The sequence below is a fragment of the Ceratina calcarata genome, unplaced genomic scaffold (genome assembly GCF_001652005.2).
Source record: "Ceratina calcarata isolate Rehan_Ccalc_2016 unplaced genomic scaffold, ASM165200v1 scaffold525.2, whole genome shotgun sequence".
Lineage (NCBI taxonomy): Eukaryota > Metazoa > Arthropoda > Insecta > Hymenoptera > Apidae > Ceratina > Ceratina calcarata.
In genome coordinates this window covers 1,065,258-1,080,004 of record NW_017176396.1, presented here as the reverse complement: position 1 = coordinate 1,080,004, position 14,747 = coordinate 1,065,258, and positions in this window count along the sequence as shown.

Sequence of the window (14,747 nt, the reverse complement as noted above, 5' to 3'; positions counted from 1 at the left end):
TGTGTTACGAATTTCTTATAGCTGAAGATTACCAAAGGAGTTCTTAAAAATTACAAATTCTAACATTCCTTATCGAGTAAGCTCGACGCATGCACAGTGTACGCATCGGCGTCTCTACGAATTACGTCGAAGCGAGCCAAAACGAGCGAATTCCAAGTCCTAATTAACCGTCTTGCGAACAGGCGAGAGAAAAGCCGCGGTGCACGGGGGATCGACGATCCCGAAGGAGATACGCGCACGTCCTCGCGAATGCATCATCGCATCGGGCGGGGTTTCGTAGCCGACGGCCGCAGAAGCGGTTCAACGGCTGTATAAGGCGATGACCGCCGCAACTAATTAGACTATTAGCCGGCCGCGCGAGGCGAAAAAGGCGAAGGCTCCGGCGACCCGAGACGACGTGACCGAATGCGGTCCGACGTCACCGCCGCGAGTGCGAGGCGTGAATTACGGCGCGAATTTTCTTGCAGCTCAGAAGACCGTCTCGATTCACCCGCGATCGTTCTTCAATTAGCGACCTGTTTGCTTAAAAAATGTTCTGTGCGACTTCGAGGTTAATTAGAAATCGTTAGTCAGTAAACAAAGATCAGTCGATAGTCGCTTCTAGTCAAGCAAAGGATGGTTAGAGTCATTATTAGTAGGTAAAGAATAGAAATTAGCGGTTGATAAAAGGGTTTTAAAATAGGTCTGTTTTCTCAGGCTTGTTAAATACCGCGATGAGAAATGGCCGTAACTGAATCTCAAACAGGTCGGTGTTTCCCAGGTGCAAGGTGCGCGCAAGTCCTTGTCCAGCGTATACAGAACAGGTACGACTCCATAATTCTTGAGCCGTTGTGAATTATTATTACCGGTATCGTTCGTGCACCTAACAAACTGTTCATGATCGTTCCCGGCTATTTATAATACTCTTTTTAACAGAATTATTGACCAGTAGCTACTACGCGAACGTTATATCATACAATAACACGTCCGCGTTTAACGACAGTGTCCGGACGGTGAAAGTGTCAAGTGTGTATCGCGCTGCCACTTTATTCATTTTTACGTCATCCCACGTTCGTTTGTAACGCGGGATTCGCGTTTCAACGTTTGGTAGCGCGTCGGCTACGAGAGCGAAGATGAATCACACGAATTCATGGAAATTTTTGCATAGCTAATGGGAAATGTGGTCGATGGGGGAGAAAAATTGCCCGGGAACTGTCGCGTAATTGATGTAGAAACTTGATGGTATTTACAGTGAATAAAAAAAAAAAAGCAGCGGAACGGGCATGGATACGTTACAATGCAACGGGATAATACGTATCCGTCTGACAATCTGTGTCTTCGTCACTTTTATGGATTCTGCATGCTCGAGTTCACTTGAAATGGCGACACGGCCGTATTTTATGACGTGTCTCTAACAGCGAGGCACTGAATGCCTCGCGACCGCAAAAATAACCGCGGTAACACGAAACGGAATTAAAAAAAGAGGGAAGAAAAAATGTGGAAAAACTGCGCGCAAAATAAATGGTGTAATGCGGCGATGATAAACCGTTGCGCTAGAGATCGGGGATTGCCGCGGTTTGAATTATGGTAACGCGCGAATTACCGCTGCTGGGGCTGCGTTAACGGCGAATCCGTGCAGCAAATAAAAATGTAGTGGCTGCATTTGGTTTAATTAAAAGCTCAATTGTACTGATAAAGATTTCAGTTAAAAAAATCATATAGAAATTTGACACATGAAAACAATTCGAAAACGATGAAAGTTATAAGTATAAATTCGTGTGCTTCTGAATCCATATTTAGAAAATGATTATCAGAGACGGTATAAAATTTCTAGCAACATTGATAAGGGAACCCTGGGTCGGTTCACACCTCGAGACGTCCATCAAAACCTAATTATACCAATATTACGATGAGCAGCAATTACCGAAAACTAATTTTGCCGGCATCCCGGGGAGTTGAAACGAACAGGCTAGCGGCTGGCCGAAATCCATGCAGAAGCGTGGCCTGATAACTATCTGAAGGCGACATTCCCCAAACAGCGTGGCTCGCCGAGAGGGAAGGAAACTATCGGAATCCCGTGGAACGGCCGTGGCTGTGGCCGTGGCGGGGAATATTTACAGCGAGGAGGATCGAAAAATCGCCGCGGGCATATAATGGCGAGGCCTCGCGGTGCGACGCAGGCGAGAGATCGGGGCCCATCGGGCTTATCGCCGGATCGCGGAGTAAATTTTTGCGTGAAACACGTGTTAAAACATGCGCGGACGTCGCGTAGATCGCGCGGCGAATCGGGAGGAACACCGAAAGTCGTTTCGTGAACCATGCAACGAAGGGAATTGCCGGGGTAACGCTCTGTTCGGCTCGTGTAACGGCTGCTCTAATGACGTGTCTCTGCGGCGAAAGACCGGTCGAAAGCTAAAGTTTAATGGAATGTTTGCAGCACGATCGAAAGTACTGGTTACAAGGAACTTTTAATTGCCACAAAGACTGCGCTTTATCATATGGAATTGAATTTATCGTATCTGAAGGGCTTAACTAAAAATAATAACGACATCTTTTGTACGATGTCATAGAAATCCGATATGTTTCGTACTAGAAAAATAATTCCAAACCGAAATTCTTTAAAGAGATTGCGTGAGAAGGGAATACCTACTTACAGGAAGAGGAGGAGGAAGGAAAAAGGACGAGACGTGCGGCAATGGTACCAGACGGAAACATGGAAGCTCGAATGCTGGAGACTAAGTACGGAGTTCGCGAAAGCACACGGTGCTATCGGCGGGTCTCGGTCGCGGTATATAAATACGTCTGCGAAACGAATGAACGGAGAAACAAATAGAACGATGCCGCGGGAACGTAAGAGACGGAAGAGAATCGCGTTGGCCGTCGACGTCGTCGTCGTAGCACGGTTCAACAGCCATCGAAAGCAGCGTGCGCTCGCGAACGCGCCGCGCGTTCTCCAGGACCACAATGCTATCTCTGCGGTGGGATCAAATTGTCGAAGGAAGAACGAACATATTTCGCGTGACCCCGCGGTAAAAGCGCAGCAGCGCGCGGCTCAATCCCTCTGGAATACCTCGATATATTTGTCGCTGTTCCTGCCGCATGCCCGATGCATATACACCGGGAGACGCAACCCCTTCACCCTTGCGTCCTCCTCGCTCCGTTCTCCCCGCCCGCCTGGGTCCCTCGTTCGTTGTTCCACGATACCGCGCCGCGTCGGCCCTTTCCCCGAGATGCTCTCCGCGACATTCTTTGGATTATAAATCTCGAGGGAATGTGACGCGAACTTTACCTGCGCGATCAACCTGGGATCTCTTTAGATACGGAACAGTTTGGTTCAAGCTCCTGGTGATACTTCCCCAGGAATTTGATTGCTCGATGCTGCAGTAGTCCTCGTTTTAGTTATAAATAAAATAAATTTTTCACTAATGGATTATTTATATAATCTTAAACTGAATGTGACTGATTAGCTTTCTAATCAATCTTCAATTTATAATTCGATTATGATCTTTTTAGTGAATATAGAAATGATTGTTCTTTATTAAATTATGCCAAAAATGGATCTTAAATATATCGAAATAGGAGATTTAAATTACCTCTGAAAAGTAAAATTTGATCGCACCATATATTTCTAAATAATTTGTCATTCCCCTGACCAATGGGGCATTGACGTCGGCAGGCAGATAATTAAGTAAATCATAGAAGCCATCCGTGGATGCAGTTCCCCGGGCGGCTGCCGACACCTCCTCGACATCGACGCATAGTTTCTTGGCTGAGACACGATATATACGTCGCGATATGTATCTGCCGTAAACCCATACTTAACAGCGTGTCGAGCCGCCCGTTTCCGTACCACCGTGTCCTCCCTCCCTTCTTCCACCCTCGGCCATTCCAACCTCGTCGTTTCCTTTCACCTCTAGCCTCTTCTTCTTCCCATTTCTCGACCGCTCCCCCGGCTACCCTCGGTTCCTCCCTCTCTCTCTCTCTCTCTCTCTCTCTTCCCCCTTTTCAAGCGTGCATTAAAATGCCGACGAAACCCTCTTCGCGCCCGTTCCGGCGGCCGAGTATTCCGCCGTGCGGCGTGGCGGCGAATTTCAATTCGTCGCGATTTCGCGGGTGCGAAACTACCCGGTGATTTGCATGATAATTGCCGGCCGGTCTAGCCCGGATCACCCGCGCCGCTCCAGATATGCAACGACAACGTTTCTACCAGTTGTAGCAGATTAGATAGGTGCCCTCCTACCGCGGCGGGACGCGCGCGTTGCGCGTGCTGTTCTCACGGTCCGCGTGTTTCGATGCGCTCGTCGATAGCCCCTCTCTGGTATAGAACGGATGAATATCAAGGAAGATATATGACTGTGCCGGGCGCCACCGAACTCCTCCTTGTTGTTTCAATTCCGAGGTCGATGCCTCGTCTCGGCCACGTCGCCGGGTTGAAAAATTGTTACACGCCTTTGCCATTAATAACTAGGTGCCTCTTGCAATTAATTCGGTTTTTTCGAGAAATTAAGACTGCCGGTTGTTCGTACATAAGTGCACGTACGATGCACGCTTGATTTACGGAACGATGTTACCCTGTACATTATATAGATGTTTCGATGATGAAACTGACGTTACATGAACTTTACCGTTCACCGACGCGATGAAAAATGGCTAGCCTCGTGGAGTCGGACATTCGGTACAAGTGTTCCGCAAAGAAGGCAGCTGCAAGGAGTGGAAGACGCGCTCGAACAAAGGGGAATGCATTATGCCCGGCGCACGATGCTCGTTAAGGCCAACGTTTTATCCGGCACCGGCGAAACTTCGCGAAATGCCAATAATTGGCGCAAAAATGCGAACTTATCTTAGTCCAAGCGGGTGCACCTGTCGCGACCGCGCCGGGCCAGCGTGCATGCAAATAAGAGCCGACTCGCATACCAGAGATTGATATCTGCAATAAGTCGCTGCGGTAAACGAGGGTGTAACCTGCTGCACGGTTCACCAAGCCGTTCTTGTTCCCCGGTACACGCGTTTTATATCGCGACCCGAGCTTTTCCCCGAGGAACAAGCCGACAAAAAATTAGCGACGATTTCTTCCTGTTGGTTGAAATCCGCCGGGTCGCGGTTTAGCGTACACCTCCTGATAAGGGGATATCGGTTGAAGAAGTTGGTCGTTTGCGTGCAGCGAACGATTCGGCGGGCGAAAGTTGCGCGAATACGGACTGAGAGATCGTGAAACGGAGTGACGACAGGACACTCGGAGAAACGTTCATTTTGATAACGATTTACGAAGACCGAGAGTCGGAACGAGGCGACGGGACGCTTTGCGACGGGCCGCGTCTCGCTGGATGCTGGAAAATCGAGGCAATTCTCCAGAGACGTCGGGTAAGCAATTTTCTTATCGGGCCGTCATTTCCGGTCGTTTATCTTATGGCTTGTAGTTAAGAAGGGACATTGATTAAAGGGCCATTTTAACTCTGGCTAAAATGCTCGGGCTTCCCATGGTAGTAGACGTTGCCCGATTTCCTACCGGTCGGCTCCGCTCCAGCCCCGTTCTCCTCCAACTGCTCATTTCGCTCCTTTTGATTCAATTTACGAGTAAGGATGGCGTCGATAAAGCCACCCGACCTCCTGACCCGTTCTTCTCCCTCCCTCCGCGCGATACCCTCCGCCGCGCTCGCTCTCGAGTCGTGCTCTTTCTGCCGTACTCGCAAAGCTGCAACTCTTTCGCCTCCGTTCCGCATCGGAAATGCCCGCGTCTCTTTCTCTACCTGGACTCAGCTTCCTTCTCGAAGGTGCTCGTGTTTCACCGATCCTCCACCTCTGCCAGCCCTTTCCACCGTCTTCTGGTCCTCCGGTACAGGCTTGCCTTCGGCCTTTTATCGCGTCGAGATCAAATCATTCGATTCCTTTCCACGACTCGAACGGCCATAATCGCCGGCCCGTGCTCCCGGGAAGAAAAAGAGGGTCGCCGCTTCTATCTCCACGCTCTCTACCCCCCTCTGTCTCTCGGTGCGATGAATGGGATGGCTCTTTTAACTCGCGTCCAAACGATCGCTAGAAGAGATTTTACTGGTTACATTCTGGGATCTAGCACCGTCGACTCATCTCCCTCGAGTTAATAATTGAGGAAAACAAGTGGCGGTCAAATTTGTACAACTTCCTTGCGTATAACACTAGCCGAAGTAATTCTGGACGAACACGATATTCCTAACCAAAACGAATTTCTCAGTTCCTGACTGTAGCAAATTTCTCGTGGAAATTTACATTTTAATAACAATCTTCCTTCGTCGCGAATTCGCGACGTCGCGTCGCGTCGCCCAGTACGAGCGCGACTCGACGCGGCGGGGTAACGGTAGGTAGAGGGTTAGCAACGACAAGACGCGACCAAAGTTTGATATTTCGCCGAAAAGTCCTCGCATTGTCTAAAAGTTGATGGCGTCACCCCAAGGAGGAAGATAACATCTGGTGCTGCCTCCATCAACAACCCACCCCTGACGCCACCCCCGCGAACCATCCCTCTTCGCGAACCGAAGGAAACTCGTCTTCAATTATTCTTGTACCCCCATCGCTCCCTTCGCTAAGGTCTCTCTCTCTCTCTCTCTCTCTCTCCATCTCTCTCTCTCTCTCTCTCTCTCTCTCTCTCTGTTTCTTTCTCTCACGTTCTCGAACGAACACAGTTTACCGCGTCGCCACCATCCGGTTCGCTCCTCTGTCACCCCGTTTCGATCCTCCTAACTCCCCGTTTACCCGTCTTTCCGTCTGTCAGCCAGTTCAGACGAACAACGAATTTATGAAATTACGAAAGGCAAACCGGAATTCATTTGCATGCTTGAAAAACGTATATAAATGCGACGTGTATACATACATATATGCACGTAAAAAGTCGCGGTGTCCGGAGAAGCTCGACGTGGTTGACATCTCGCGAAGAAATTCAATTAATTATAGTCAAGCCATATAAAATATAATAGGTTACTGATATTTTTGTACAGCGAATAAGATCTTGAATATACGTTCTACATTTCCTTTTTGACGTGTTACCTTCGCGAGGAAAAATATGAATAACTCAATGCTCGACGTGTTTCATCTAATCCATTCATTTCCATTTGTTACCTTACATCACGTTTCTAGATTGCAAAATAATTTAATGATATGGCGATATGTATTTACAATTTTATAGATTGATAATTCTATAAATCTAATAATAATTTAATTGGTATCTGAAATATTGAAATAGGTCACAAAATGATGAGTAAAAACGAAGATGAACTCGATTACGTTAGAATATACAAATATCGTTCAGGAGGAAATTAATAATCTAATTGGACATCGAACGTCGAACAACCCCTTTCGAAGCCCGAATCTCATTTCGTTCTTTCCTCCTTCGGGAACAGTTTCCGAAGTGTTCCGGCGTTAAGTGGCTGCTAATCCTATCAATCAAAATATATTAAAAGCAGGGTCCGCTCCAGTCCGGGGTGTCCGTCCTCGAAAAGTTCACCCTTTTAATAAACTGCCACCCCGGGGGCGGCGGGTTCGGTACGATTTAAAGAGTTTTCGCGGGAAAGAAGCGAGCTGCGAGCAAACGGGTCCCAGCGAGTGGAAACATCCCTTTGAGGACGGCTCGTAACTACTTAATTTCAAAGGACACCACGGCGACGTCGCCTTGCTCGCTTTACCGCCGAGAATTTTCCTCACCCTTGCCTCGTCCTACTCCCACCCTCTCACGGCCTTTGCATTACAAAGGGAACCGCAGGAAATTACATTTTAATAACAATCTTCCTTCGTCGCGAATTCGCGACGTCGCGTCGCGTCGCCCAGTACGAGCGCGACTCGACGCGGCGGGGTAACGGTAGGTAGAGGGTTAGCAACGACAAGACGCGACCAAAGTTTGATATTTCGCCGAAAAGTCCTCGCATTGTCTAAAAGTTGATGGCGTCACCCCAAGGAGGAAGATAACATCTGGTGCTGCCTCCATCAACAACCCACCCCTGACGCCACCCCCGCGAACCATCCCTCTTCGCGAACCGAAGGAAACTCGTCTTCAATTATTCTTGTACCCCCATCGCTCCCTTCGCTAAGGTCTCTCTCTCTCTCTCTCTCTCTCTCCATCTCTCTCTCTCTCTCTCTCTCTCTCTCTCTCTGTTTCTTTCTCTCACGTTCTCGAACGAACACAGTTTACCGCGTCGCCACCATCCGGTTCGCTCCTCTGTCACCCCGTTTCGATCCTCCTAACTCCCCGTTTACCCGTCTTTCCGTCTGTCAGCCAGTTCAGACGAACAACGAATTTATGAAATTACGAAAGGCAAACCGGAATTCATTTGCATGCTTGAAAAACGTATATAAATGCGACGTGTATACATACATATATGCACGTAAAAAGTCGCGGTGTCCGGAGAAGCTCGACGTGGTTGACATCTCGCGAAGAAATTCAATTAATTATAGTCAAGCCATATAAAATATAATAGGTTACTGATATTTTTGTACAGCGAATAAGATCTTGAATATACGTTCTACATTTCCTTTTTGACGTGTTACCTTCGCGAGGAAAAATATGAATAACTCAATGCTCGACGTGTTTCATCTAATCCATTCATTTCCATTTGTTACCTTACATCACGTTTCTAGATTGCAAAATAATTTAATGATATGGCGATATGTATTTACAATTTTATAGATTGATAATTCTATAAATCTAATAATAATTTAATTGGTATCTGAAATATTGAAACAGGTCACAAAATGATGAGTAAAAACGAAGATGAACTCGATTACGTTAGAATATACAAATATCGTTCAGGAGGAAATTAATAATCTAATTGGACATCGAACGTCGAACAACCCCTTTCGAAGCCCGAATCTCATTTCGTTCTTTCCTCCTTCGGGAACAGTTTCCGAAGTGTTCCGGCGTTAAGTGGCTGCTAATCCTATCAATCAAAATATATTAAAAGCAGGGTCCGCTCCAGTCCGGGGTGTCCGTCCTCGAAAAGTTCACCCTTTTAATAAACTGCCACCCCGGGGGCGGCGGGTTCGGTACGATTTAAAGAGTTTTCGCGGGAAAGAAGCGAGCTGCGAGCAAACGGGTCCCAGCGAGTGGAAACATCCCTTTGAGGACGGCTCGTAACTACTTAATTTCAAAGGACACCACGGCGACGTCGCCTTGCTCGCTTTACCGCCGAGAATTTTCCTCACCCTTGCCTCGTCCTACTCCCACCCTCTCACGGCCTTTGCATTACAAAGGGAACCGCAGGAAATTCCGATTCTCGACGGACGACATCGTGGGATCATCGAGAACACTTCGGCTTTTCCTTCGTCTTCTTTTCTACTCTTCTCTATCAATTGCCTTCTTATACTGTATAACATTTTATTGATAGATTTTTCTTAGAAACCCAATCCGCAAAATCTACTCGCATTTTTTCTTGTTAATAAAACTTATATTTTATAAGCAAGTAATAAGAAGGATGTTAGTATAATTTCATAGATATTTCGTCGTGAACAAATTTAGAAATAATTTATTGTAAACTTAAACCGACCCTTTGGCTACCGTTGCATGTTTCCATTCGTTTGATCTGAAAGCATGTTTATCTGTCGCTTCCTTTCCTTGCTGATTCGAGGAACGAGCGCAACAGCATGTCGCGTCGTTTAATAGCGGTCCGCGCGGCGTGGCACCGTTATCATCGCGTTTACGTCGATAAAGTGAGCGCAATCACGGTTGGAATCTGACCGGAGCGTTCACACGTGTAACGATCACCGTAAAGCAAATGCAATTTTCATAATTACATGTTGGACAAACGCGTTGCGAAAACTTGTGGCCTGCACGTCGCGTCGCGTCGGCCGGTCAACACGCGAGATCGTTATTACAGCCCGTTAAATATCGTTTACTAATTAGCCTGGAAGATGGAGTCACGCCGGCCTGTTCCGAGTAAATGCTTACACGAGGAGGATATTACGCGAGAATATTACGATTATCCTTCATTTTACGACGCTATAATGTATCCCCCGTTATTACGTTTCGGCTATAAATTTACCGTTCCTAACATCTCTTTCACTTTTTTTTTTTAAATCGTCTCCTTGTATTTTCATGGTTACATGTTTTACCGACAATGAAATTTCGCACACAAGCTAAATCGCTTCGTTGCGTACTAAAAAGTTCGACCTACCAACGAGAGCGTAGAAACAAGATGCGAGTAAGTAATAAGACGCGAGAAGTAGCTACCGACTACAAGCCTTTCTTCGCTCGTATCAGGTCGCGTATTTTGCTCGGAAGGAGTTAAGGCGAGGCTTGCCATGCCGCGCGGTGCGAGCGTGTTCTCGCGTTTCCTCGAATCCGCGGATCAATTAAAAGGAGCGGCGTTAACGTCGACAGATCCGAACGTTTTACGATCCCCGAGGCGCACGTGCAACGCTTTTTCCATTCGAGCGGACACGATCGAACACGGGAATCGAGGAATTAATATGGCGAATTTCTTGCCGCTTGTCGCTCTCGTTTCGTTTACAGTAATCTTGGTAATTGTACCGATCCGCGAACCAGCGAGCAAGGAATTTCTTTCTTGCGACGCACGTGAAGATATTCTCTATCTCTTTGAAATTGTTGAATTAAGGCAGACGTAGTTCTCTAAGATTTCTTGTCGCATCTTATGTACTAAGTTTTATGAGCAACGTGGGTGGGTGGCGTTACGCGTACTCCATTGTGAATCTGACCGTTAGTATACAACTCGTAATTCATTATGATTCATTGTTCACACTTCGCTCGAAGTCAATCGTTTTAATCTTATAAGGAAGTATTGTAAAGTACATAAATTATGTACATTTAAAACTCACATTGATATATACCAAATATCTTTATTAAAAAATCTCTCTTATAAATTCTACATTTATCTTTCGTCTACTATCTTACAATGGCAATTTTTTAATTTCCTATTTACCACGTATGCCCATCATCAAAAACTTTGTCTCAGCATATCTCGTATTCCGTAAACGAACTGCCCCCTCCGCAATATATAGACTAGTATCCGTCACGATATCAAAAAAGGAACTTCGATCGTTGTCGTGAAAAGCGTAAGAACACGAAGAGCGGGTAAGACAACCGCTCCTGGCCCATAGTGATTCTATGCACCCTCTCGCATCTCCACGGCACCACGACTGTAGCGCGAAGATGTGCCGGTAGGAAAGCTGGTAAGGTGCAAGGTACAATGCTCGGTGGGCACAGTGTGTCCGACGTTTCTCCGGGGAGCGATCAATGATAGGCCAGGGGTACGAGTCACGTGATCTCGCCGCGGGGAGTTCGCGCAATGCATCACCAACCAACCACCCCGGCCACCCTCACTCCCTCCCGTCCTTCGAGTCTGCCTTCTGCGCCTCTCCGCTTTCGACCACCCCCTCGACACCCCGCAACACCACCATAACCAGCCGTCCCGCATCCTGCCACCCCTTCTCTTCATCTTCCACCCGACTGCTACCCTTCTTCCACCAACCCTCTCTCTCTTTCTCGTTTAGGTATCTCGTCCACCACCATCGCGACGACCAACCACCACCGACATCGTCGATAACGTTTCTGTTCCACTACTAGGTACGAGTATCTTCGTCGTCGTCCTCCTCGTCGCCGTTACCGTCTCAGCGTCCCTCTGTAGGTACTCTCTACGGCGCAGACACGCCGAGAGTACTAAACGGGGTTGTTGCTACGTTGCTCTTGACGACCAGCAAGTGTCGTCCTCGTCGTCGACGTTGTCGCCGTCTTTGAGGAGACAACACTCCCCGCTGCGCGCTACCCCCTCGCGTCCCTCTTGCCTCTTAACCGCGATCAACCCTCTACCGATGTGTCTTCTGATTGAATTCAACCACCACGATCTTCTAATCGGATCCATGTAATTAGCCTTTCTAACGTATGCCACATCTAAAAGCATCTTTCGCATTTTTATTCAGCTATTTAGAAAAATGAAACGACCGTAGATAAAAATTTCGAACCTTCGAATAGGTTGTAGTTCTCGGGAGGATTCTCAATTATGCATGCTTACATATTTTTACGTTTTGCATCGAATGCATATTTCACGACAACTGAAGCGAGCCGGGGCTTGAAGGCGAATTCGTATGAAAATCGAGTACTCGTTTCGTTGCCATTCTCGTTCGCAACCGCTCGGGGGCGTAAAAATATATTCATAATGGTATTTAAATTCCGTGGTCAGTCGTCTAGTCGCACTACGTGTGTTTGACGACAGCGGGGGTTGGGCGACCGCCGCGCATTCGTATGAAAATATACGGGATGTACGTCCGTGACCCTTGGGAAATCATAGCATCCGTTACTCGCGTAGTCCTGCCGGCTCTGAAGGACCCGAGAAAAATTCTATGCGTCTGTCAGAGACGACGCAACGCCAGGACGCCCTGATCCGACGACACGATGGTAATGGTGACGCGACGAAAAATCTGCGTGCCCTCTTTCTTCGTTTCTGCGAGCCATTGGAATAGCTGTATCTTTTTTCTTTCGATCTTCAAAGAGTTACGAACTTTGTTATTTACATTAACATCGCTTCCCAGTAAAGTAGTTAAATGGTAGAGAAGCATTTTTATTTCTTCCTTTGACGGATGTTTGCTTCGTTCAGCAGGCGGTAATAATACAAAGAGTAAGCGAGCAAATCTTGTTTGAATAATTACGCCTCTCCCCTTTGCTTGGAGGTGAAATAAAGAAAAAGAAAAAGGCAGAGATCGTGTGAACGAGTAGAAATTGCGGGCACTGTACCGTAACTAATGCGATTTTATTTAAACACCGCCGCGGGTAAAAAGTATCGCTGCCTGTGTCGCTACGCCGGTAGTCGGTTCGCATCTACATTCCTGGCGACTTTCAACCCTTAACGCCGCTGTTATATTGCTTCGAGAACCGTCTGTTTGCATACTAAAAAGGTTTAAAACTCCCGGGACAGAAATAATATTCGCACAGTTACGAGCGTCGCCTACGGCATCCCTGATCGTTTCTACCTGACGTATAAGCCGACGTGGTGTAGCGGTTCCACGCCGTTTTAAGATATACGCCATTCCCCGCATTTAACGGCGTGACGACACGTTGCCCACTCTCGATACCGCTTTACCCCTCGGCTTGAGAATATGAAATTATTGAATTAAATTCCTGTCTTATACTTCTCTTCTTCTGGTTTTACAGGGCAGAAAATCTAACTGGTTGTACGCGACAAGGGCAATTACTACGTTAATATCAATTTCCATTGAACAGCAATGTCTCTCTTGATCGATGATCGTTGCAAGATTACAGTGAATAAAAAAAAAAACGGGAGATTGACGAGTCTAAGGACGGAAGAGGACGATATCCGGTCGAGATCGTGGCATTATCATGGTGGACAATGTCAGTGTAAACAAGTCTTAGTGGCCATAACAGCAGGACAGAATGCCGTCCCTTCGACCGGTAAGCTGCATTCTACGCGGTGTGCTCGTTACGACCCTGTTGGTCGCGCGATAACTTTCAGGTTACTGCCACCGCTTACGCTCCGCCGTGAACGACACACCGTCCGTTCAGTACCTGCTGCTTGGCTACCTACTGTCGTTGATTGCGAATGAGGCACGGAACACGTTCGAACCGACTCGCCGCGCCGCTCGATGATAAAACCAGCCGTGGAAACGCCAGCGAGCTGCCCGGAATTACATACTGCCTCAAGGTGTACGCTCGATCCCGCGATACACTGTTACATTATTTACACAGTACTTATTAATTACCTATATATGACGTAATGAATCGAGATAACAGGAAATACACGTTTGTGTGACGACCTGCTCGAGCATTACCGAGTGCTACGAGAAGTTTCACCAGGTTTTTAAAAATTACAATTAACTATCGGTTGTTGATGAGAAAGAAACTTTCTTCTTATAATAAAAAAATAATACAGAAACGATATTATTAATCAATATCGTATTCTTCTACTAATTGATAAAATTTATCATCACATTATTAAATTAACTTAAAGTAATAATAATAAAAATAAAACATGGGTAATTAACGATATCTCCTTCTTCGGTTATGCATTTAATGTACATTCGAATCTTTCCGCAAATCATTAGCTATAATAGCTATACGAAAACACGGAGTGCGCCCACAATTCGAAACATTCCCACGTTATGCGTACGGCAGCCGTCGCCGATCGTCGACGCCCGATGATAGATGGACACGGGAATATCTAACAAAGTCAGCGCGCGAACTAACTGAGTCGGAGGATACATATAGAGAGGTTGGCGGAGATTATGGACGGTCGCGAAGCGTGGTCCGCGTGCGGTCTCCGTGAGCGAGCTTTAGGCGCGTGCGAGCCGGATTTATGGCCCCCATTATGACGTTGACGTATCGCCTCGCGAGGGTCCCGAAGCAAAGCCAAGGCGGGATCTAAGCTCCGTGTATCTAAGCCGAGAGCTAGCCACAGGTTACCGCAACCCGGTCCGGGAATATTCGAGGACGCCTGATCCCGTGGACCACCGTGTCCGATAAACGTCTGAACAGACCGTGCTCTCCATGGTTCTCTGGGTCATCCTCGGATCTGTGTCTATTATGGGTTCGCCGGGGAAATTCTGATAGTCATGTTATTGGTTCGTACACGATACGTGCGGTTGCAGAAATGTAGCAGAAAATTCCGATTGATTACCCGTGTTCCTCTCGTATACTTGATAATATAATCGTCTTTTTTAATTTGAAAATCACAAAACTCGACTTTCAGCTCATATTAAGGATGTATTGGCTATATAGTCAATCCCAAAAGTTTATGTACCTTAGAAAAACGCATTTCCTATAATTAAAAAGAAATCAGACG